This window comes from Lathyrus oleraceus, chromosome 4 (assembly GCF_024323335.1).
Source record: "Lathyrus oleraceus cultivar Zhongwan6 chromosome 4, CAAS_Psat_ZW6_1.0, whole genome shotgun sequence".
Taxonomy (NCBI): Eukaryota; Viridiplantae; Streptophyta; class Magnoliopsida; order Fabales; family Fabaceae; genus Lathyrus; species Lathyrus oleraceus.
In genome coordinates, this window is record NC_066582.1 from 284,845,731 (window position 1) to 284,854,365 (window position 8,635).

Here is an 8,635-nt window from a genome sequence, read left to right on the forward strand (position 1 = left end):
TGGGGCTGACTCTATATGGAGAGATTAAACACCCGACATCTTCTTGGGGAAGATCTATTGGAGAGATTTGTATCATCCATAGCAGGAGACAACAAACAAGAGATATATGGCAAAAAATGCAATCATGAATATCTGAATGTTTATGAGTATACATGAATATGCGGAATTTATGTTTGATGAATGCTGACCAAACAGACATTTCTAACACAAACAGGCCCAGGAATCAAACGCCCGGTACTACACTTCCAGAGGATAACCAAGGAATCCAACTGGAAAGCCAATCTGCCGGAGATCTTCAAGCTGAAAAAGCAAAGATCTGCGGGGAGGCAAAAGAGTTCAGAGATATCAAAGAAAATCACAAAATCTCTGAGTGATGGATCAACAATCAACCCAACTGGGGTACAGAAAGTCATAACAGGCCTGAACAGCCACAAAGACAAATCTGTTGGGGAAATAGAGAAATCCCGAGATATCTGCAGGGAGATCCTCAGTATCAACTGAGAAACAGAAGTTCACTGCATAAGAGAACAGAACACACAAGTAGAATCTAGCTGCACAAGCAACTCTACTGGGAATAATGTCAGCCACTCCATCGGGGATACACCCACTGAGGGAAAATAGATCACAAAAGTAGTTTCTGCAACAAGCCATCTACTAGGGATCAAAGCATCAGGGAATCAACCAAATCCGTGGATGATAGATCACCAACCAATCCTACTGGGGAAACAGAGATTTCAACAGGCAGAAACTGCCACAAAAACAACTCTGTTAAGAATACCAACTCTTGGCGGGGATCCTGACTCTGTTGGAGATACCAACTCCATCGAGGGATCACATAGATACAATCCACCATACCATAAATCTACTGGTGGCTCAACTGGGGATGAGGAGGAGAGCTGGGGGTCAACCACCGAATGCTGCTCTGCTGAAGGAATAAGAGGTGAAAACCTCAACAAGCACTCTGATGGGGAGATATAACACACATGCAGTATATCATATCAACAATTTTGCCAGCGACTACTGAGGAAAGTGATGAAATACCGGGATATCAACCCAACTGTCACACCCCGATTTTGACCCTGATATTCATATCATTATTTCATTCATTATTTACTCCTCATGATTTTGTTCCTCTACTATGGTACTCCTTTTTCATGAGCATCAAGTGGTCTCCTTTTCTGTTATGGGTGCACCTTGTTGTGTTGTGCGCATTCAAGGCGAGGTTCTACCGTCAACATATTTAGATGCATAGGCGCATTCCGCGTCGGTGGTAATCAAGGAATTCGAGGATTATTGTGTTTGGATTAGAGTATGTGGTCAAAAATATTAGTCATGAAAAGCTTTGATGGACATTGTTTGATTCAAGGAGATTCCAGTGGTTTACCATGTTTTAAGGGAGAGTCATTATCATGTGAGTTTTTTAAGAGGGACCGAGCCTGGTTATCGTCGGAATCAAGCTAGTGGCCGAAGGTCATCGTTCATTTGCATGGATTTTAATAGATAATTCAATGGTAACACAGATGAAATCTCTTCTCATTTGACTAGTGGGTCTTTAAACTTAGATGGACACAGTGGGAAAATATTAAAGCAAACGACATCTTGGGATGTCCAACGTTGGTTCCTATTTGGGAACTCTGTGGAAAACTTGCAACTCAACATTCATGCTCCGTGTATACAAGCTTGACATGGGCACTTTCATTCCTTGATAAGCAACTTGTTTTTTTTTTAGCTTGAAAATGTTGTTCAAATTTTATAATTTTTCTAAATTACAGAGACTGAGATAATATCTGTCACATGATAGTAATTGATATCATACAATCACCAAGTAGGAGAGATTGATAAGAAACATCAGAAATAGTACAAAGAATAATTTGACCTCAGACATCCAAGGAAGGATATAGCAGCATTAACTCTCAAGCCTGGCGAAAGGCGAATGCTCTTAGGCGGCCACTGCGAATGTTTTGAGAAACAAGCCTTAAATTTTATCATCACTGGTCATTGGTGCACTTTGTGCCGTTTTGCCTTCATTTGTTCACACTGTTGAATCCGCTGCTTCAAATTTTCTTTTGGAGTGTTTGCTCCAACATGAACATGAACATCGTCAATGGTCTGCTGCAATTTCTCTTGGATTGGTCTCCAGTTGCCTCCATGTAACCGATCATAAAGAAAGATATCATAACATCACAGGACTTCTTGAGGTAATTTTTGTTTGCAAAGTTCCCTTGTTAAAGGTGCATGTGGTGTTGGATTGGAGTTTTTGTGCCAAGATCTTGTACCAGAGTTGAAGCTGTTGATGACTCTACTGTAAAAAAGAAAACAGGAAAGGAATATGTTGTTTTGCTTCGAAGACATAAAGTTGCTGTTATTATACAGAAAAAGAAAAGTTGTGTTTGAAAGAGACAAAATTCAGACTGTTAAAGATGCTACAATTGTCATACAATCAATCATTCGTGAATGGTTGGTAAGAAGATGCTCAGGGGATATTGGATTTTTGAAACATGGGCGACATTGCAATGATGCATTTCCAGGCTCATGTTGTGAAGCGAATCGTCGGGCGTATAACAGCTCACTAATTCCACCATCATCGAATCACCATCATATTCACCTGCATTTCATGCATGCAGCATCATGAAGAAATGGAACGGAGTCGCGAATGGATTAAGTTTATCATGAGCAATCAAATTCAAGAGAAAACTAACTGAATTGGATTGGCGATGCCGACAGGAGAAAAAAGCATCACCCATAACAGGAAGGTCAACAACACCAACTGCAGGAATATCAGACCATGACTCCTTCCGTTAGTTGATGTTAATACCACAATCACATGACATCCACATTAACCATTTGGGCATAAAAATACACATGCATTTGGCTTTGAACTCACAATGAGGAGAAATGCTCATGAAGGCTGTAGCAGCTAGAATCAAACCTGCAAAAACCAGTTGGCAACATCAGCATACACACTGAACCCAACATGTGTGAACTCTGCATAAAATGCCCACTCATGACCAAAAGGCTAACCAAATGATGAAGCAAAAACCAATGGACCTGCATTGAGCTACAAAAGAAAACTACAAAATTGGTCAGCAACAACATCAAGTAGCCTTCAAACTTGTAATCACAAATAAGCAAACAATGGCCAAACATCATAAAATAATGCATTGCAACCAGCCTGCAGCAGTTCCAACAATGGAAATGCATAACACTCTCCAACACAACAAAACAAATAGAACCTGCAACAAACAACAAAGTTAGCAGCAGGCACAATGTTCACAAGCTGACTTCAATTTGAAACACAAAACAAACTCTAAATCGTACCGAAGTTGTGCTTGAGCCGTACCAAAATCGCACCGTTGAACCGAGTTGTATACCAGCGACACGCTAAAGCATGGCAAATAACAGCAAGGTTGTCATTCGAAGGAGGTTGTAACGATTGAATAGAAAGCTCACGCCTACAAAGAGCAGGTGACTGTCCACCATAGCCATGACCAGTATGAACCCCACTCTTACGGCAAAACAGTTTGGTCTTTGAAGTACATAACAGGTGAATCTGGGATATTGCTGCCTCTCGAGTTCAACGGCCACGTAATTTCACCAAGCATAGAGACGATAATTGCAGATGAACCGTCTTAACAAGTTCGTACCTCAGAGTTGACAACTTCGAAACAACCTCTAAACCACCATTCTTTAAGTTATGCCCTCCGAAGCACCATGGACAGCGGTTATCATACCGTGATGGATACCACAACGATTCTCCAGTAGACTCCCAACTGTACCTTGAAGAGCATATGACAGAACTTGGTGATGAGTAAAGCAAATTTGATCAGTACCCTGTTTCTTATGATAAGTGGTCTTCAACAACTCAACATTAGCAATGTCCTAGAGGCGCACTGAGTCATTCTAACTAGCATTGATTTCACAAAGAAATTTGAGCTGAACACATAACGAATCTTGGTTTCGAATATGAAACTCTGAACCAACAATCACCAATTTCACTGCAGTAAAAAAGTAGAGTTAATTAACCAAGGCAGTAAAATTCAGAAGAATACCCAAAACAGAGTTAAGACAGAAATGAAGAAGAAAGTAGCGAGCTCAGAATATCATTTTCGGTTTTAGCATTAAACAGGGCAATTCGTTTCTGAGTAGATCAAAAGTAATTCGCAAGGATGCTCCTTTGAACACAAAAAACACCAATTGAAACCCTAGCTGCAGAAATATAAAAGGAGAAGCGAATCAGGAATTGACGACAAAAAAAACTTGGAGGCGAAAATCTCAAACGAAACCCTAAAATCCAAAAATCGAATACCTGGATTGGGAGGCCAACTTCTTCACGCCTTTCACCGCCGCCGTGACACTTTGTGAGAATTTTTCCTTTTTCCTTTTATCATTTTCATGTGTTTGTTGATAGAGACTTTGTTGAGATGCGATTGAGAGATTCGTTGAGGGTGATGAGAGTAGAGAGAGTCTCGTCTGAGAGAGAGCTGTTGAGGCGGGAAGGTACAATTTAGAGGGAGAGATTTCTTCGAGTTTGGGAGGGAGTTCGTGAGAGGAGAGAGCGAGCTTGCCGAGAGCGTGAGATGGGGAGAGAACGAGTCTGTTACTATTCCAATTTATCTTTTCCTTGATTTATTTTTAAACAGAATAGGTTTTTTTAAAACATTAAAGGTTTTGCTTAGAATTCCTAGGTTTAGTTAATAATTGTTTTTATGTTTTCAACTTATCCCCCATTGAAAAACCCAACAGCCAAGCGGCTGGGATTGATTATGGTAGTCCAACAGTTTTTCTTTTTTATTAGTTTTTTTATTTTAATTCTAATTTTTATTCTATCTTAGTTTATTTATCCAAACTAGCACCAAAATAATAACTATGAGTGGTCTGGTGGAGAAGGGTAGTATCATAGTCTTGAGTGGGGTGGGTTCAATACTCATGTGTAGCATTTTTTTAGTATTTTATTTTTCTTTTAGCATTTTATTTTCTTTTAGGATTTTATTTCTTTTAACATTTTTTGTTATGTTTATGCTTTATTATTTTCATAGTTTCATTATCATAACATAGATTTGTTTTCTTTTAATTTCATCACTCATACAAAACCATTTTTAAACTATAAAAATCATACTTTTCTCGATTCAATGTCGAGCCCATTTTCCATACCCTTGTAAGTCGATTGCTTTTTAAGCGTCGCTATCAACCTCACATAGCTTACTCTTGGGCTTTCTTACAATGAGCCGGTTCTCTTGCACTTACACTCATATTTCGCATCATTTGTTGTTTGGGCCTGATCTAATTATTTCATGATTTTGAATTCCCATTTGACAAAATGTACCCCACTTCTCCAATGTGTATATAATGTTGTATTGTTTTATTTCTCTATTTGTTTTAGACACTAACCAAAGAGTAAAATCCACCATTTCTGAAAAAATACAAAAATATGACTCGATCCAAGGTCGAGTATTTTCTCAATAAACAAATCAATTCATTTCTCCCTCCTATTCTATTCCTTTTCTTTCAAACTTTCATCAAATGCTTGATTCAACGTCAAGCCATTTTCTCTAATAAAAACTCAAAAAATATTAATTCATAGTCAAGACTTTTTCAATAAAGATGGAAGTGGAACGTGGTGTATACCACGCACTCCTGAGACTAGGATTCGAGATGTATATCTCGCCAATCCTAGCTCTCGCCATCATCCAATTTATCCACTTTGCTCTATCAAACACTCATTCAAATCTTTCTCAAACGTCCATCAATACTTGATCTAGGTCAAGTCATTTTCACAACAAAACCCAAAATACCTAATTCTTATTTAACACTTTTTCAATAAAGGTGGAAATGGAACATGGTGTATACCATGCACTCCTGAGACTAGGATTCGAGATGTATATCTCGCCAATCTTAGCTCTCGCCATCGTCTAAAATTGTCAATGCGGTTTCTTCAAACCCTTTCTCAATCAAACCTAAAAACACGTAATCTCTATTAAACACTTTTGCAAGTAAAGATGGAAATGGAACATGGTGTATACCATGCACTCCTGAGGCTAGGATTCGAAATGTATATCTCGCCAATCCTAGTTCTCGCCATCACTCAAAGCACATCCAACCAATCAAACTCTTTTTCTCGCCGCCGTGCGACCAATCAAAAACCTTTTAAAATGAAAGATATATTGTCTTAAGAAATACAAAACAATGTTTCGGCCACGATTGTTGAGTAGAGATAATTGACGCTTTTCTGAATGTAGATTTGTAAATCCTAACACCTAAGTACATATTGCATGACAACTCTAGGGCAGAACTTCCCCATTTCTTTTAGACCTTTCGTGCGTCTCCGATCTTGTGGCATGTCAACCCATCCTATTGCAAAGAGGTAACTGCCTAAGACTCGATTCAGCGAGCTGCGACACCTGCTGCTAGGATGTGAACACATTGCCCATTCTCCTTTGACACAACTGGTGTCCTCCTTTGTAAGTCCATGTTCAGGTGGCAATCCCTATGTAGCCGAACTACGGCAACTCTGATTCTCATGTTCAGATGAGATACGTAGGCACAAGATGCAAGGTCTTGCCGAGTTAGACTGACAACTAACAACTAATCTTTGTTTGTTTTCGCCCTCGTTGCGATCGAGACCTTCCCTTTCTCTTGCCCTAGTTGCAATCGAGACTTTTGTTCCCGTTAGTTAGCCGAACTACGGCAACTCTGATTCTCATGTTCATATGAGATACGTAGGCACAAGATGCGATGTCTTGCCGAGTTTGACTAACGACTAACAACTAATCCTTGTTTGCTTTCGCCCTTGTTGCGATCCTTTCTCTCGCCCTCGTTGCGATCGAGACCTTCCCTTTCTCTTGCCCTAGTTGCAATCGAGACCTTTGTTCCCGTAGTTAGCTGAACTACGTTTTGCTCTGATTCTCATTCCCGATGAGATACGTAGGCATAAGACGTGACGTCTTAGCGAGCACACTCCTCTTTAACCCATAGGTAGCCGAGCTACGAAGACTCTGATTCTCATATTCATATGAGATACGTATGCAATGGATGCGATATCCGTGCGAGTCATTTTTCTCTTGACCCTTTTAGTAAATAGTACATTAGATAAACACACACCCTTTAGACAAGAACAACAAGAGTGGATCCCGTAGAGTACTACGGATGCGTAGGGGTGCTAATACCTTCCCTTCGCATAATCGACTCCTGAACCCAAGATTTGGTTGCGAGACCTTGTCTTTTCCTTTCCTCTCTTCAGGTTTACTTCGAGTGTTTCCTTTCCCTCCTTTGGGATATATAACGCACGATGGCGACTCTTCCGTCACTTCTTTCTCGCCGGTTGTTTTTTTTCGCACCCTTCTGTATTTTTCAGGTTGCGACACCAACCACCACTGAATCTTCCAAAGGAAAGCACCCATGCTGAGGAGAGAAATACTGTTGGAGAGGACCATGGAGTCCTAACAAACATTCCGCTTGGGGAACAACCCCAACAAAAGCTCTGCTTGGGGAACAACCCCAACAACAAAATATGGAGAAAGAGGATACAACCAAGCCAGTAATATGAACAAATGTCTTACCTGTTGGAAATCATGCCACCCTTGGGAGAGCACTGAGAAATTCTTAAGTATCCTTTTATCATTGTGAATGTTCACTTTGTTTAAAAACAACAAATTTTGAAAAAATTTATTTGTTTAAAACAATGACATTTTATCAATTAAAACATGTAAAACATTTGTTGAATCGAAACAAATAAGAGTGCAAATAATTGGATAAAAGCTCAAATTGATTTGATGGAATGGTAGCCTGCAAATGGCAAGACTCCATAGATATGTACAAATTTGAAATCAGTGATATATATTGGAAGAGGGCTACATTGAACATAATGATCCTTTCTCTACCAATTTGAATCTCGATGTATTCGAAGCATCAGTTGATGACGAATTGAGAATCTCTGACGAACAGACAGCTGCGGAACAGAAAGTCTTGTCAGGACGCAGTTACTTGCCAAATCCCTAATTTTTGCCTAGATTTCCCCAGGGTGAGGTACTCAATCTAGCGGGATGCAAATTCATTTTTTTTTTCAAGTCTCTAACTTTTGCCTGGATCGCCCTTTCGGGTTCTCCACCGAGACTCTCATTTTTGCCTAAGCCGCCCTTTCGGGTTTTCAATTTAGCGAGCTATTCTGTTTTTCTTTTGCATACTTTTTTTTAGGCAAAGTATTTCTTGACTGCATCTGAATTCACAGGACGAGTGAAATCCTCCCCATCCATTGTTGTAAGTATCAAAGCACCGCCTGAAAAGACTCTCTTAACAACATATGGACCCTCATAGTTTGGAGTCTACTTGCCCCTGGAATCGGGCGCGAAAGACAAGACTTTCTTGAGCACGAGGTCACCTTCTCGAAACACACGAGGCTTGACCTTCTTATCGAATGCTTTCTTCATTCTCTGCTGATATAACTGACCATGACACATGGCAGTCAATCTCTTCTCTTCAATCAAATTCAGCTGGTCATAACGACTCTGAATCCATTCAGCATCAGTCAACTTGGCTTCCATCAAGACTCTCATTGATGGGATCTCCACCTCTACTAGGAGAACAGCCTCCATGCCGTAAACAAGAGAAAAAGGGGTCGCCCCTATTGAAGTGCGAACAG

General features: G+C 40.0%; 1 non-coding gene across 1 annotated transcript; it reads right to left on the bottom strand.

Annotated features, from left to right (window-relative positions):
• Nucleotides 1–1,873: 1,873 nt before the first annotated feature.
• LOC127077072 (small nucleolar RNA SNORD14) lies at nucleotides 1,874–1,997 on the bottom strand. Its single transcript, XR_007787057.1, has one exon. It is a non-coding gene; the product is annotated as a small nucleolar RNA SNORD14 (small nucleolar RNA).
• Between the last annotated feature and the right edge of the window lie 6,638 nt (nucleotides 1,998–8,635).